The following is a 721-nucleotide window of genomic DNA, read 5'->3' on the forward strand; positions in this document are numbered from 1 at the left end:
TATTGTCAATATATATATGTGTGTGTGTGTGTGTGTGTGTGTGTGTGTGTATACTTACGTACATACACACGCACCATACTCACAAATATATATATATATATATATGTACTTTACTTAGTGTGGAGGCCATCAGTACCCCATCACAACTGCGCTGGGTGGAACACGTTTGTAGGATGGAGGACAGCAGGCTCCGAAAGGCATTATTTTATGCTGAACTGCGTTAGAACACGCAGAGCCGTGGAACCAGCGGTTGCGATATAGGTATGTGCTGAAGAGGTGCATAAAGTACTCCGACATGTCACCGCTGCTCAAGATCATGTGTAGCCCACATGCGAACCGGCCAGAGATTATTACTGAACAACAGCAGTCAACGTCGGCCTATGACGGACAACTGAAAACACTTTTTCGAGATCAGTGAATTTTCGTCACTGGAAAAAGTATATATGTATTTGCATTGGGACGCCTTCGCATCGAAGATCTGTGAATGTCGTACGCTGACGAAGGGTAAATACCCAGAAACGTGAGTCCGTGCGAATCACGTCAGATCGACGATGGGAAGGATGACTTCCCTTTGCAAATACCGACAGAGTACAGATGTGTGTCAATAGCCAGCTGGAGCAGATGTTCTCCTAGGGCTACAAGCTACAGGAGCATTCACCCTTAGGGTTTGGCTGCATTTAAGTAGCAAATATACTTCGGGTATTTGTATATATAGATATAT

The sequence above is a fragment of the Octopus bimaculoides genome, chromosome 24 (assembly GCF_001194135.2).
Source record: "Octopus bimaculoides isolate UCB-OBI-ISO-001 chromosome 24, ASM119413v2, whole genome shotgun sequence".
Lineage (NCBI taxonomy): Eukaryota > Metazoa > Mollusca > Cephalopoda > Octopoda > Octopodidae > Octopus > Octopus bimaculoides.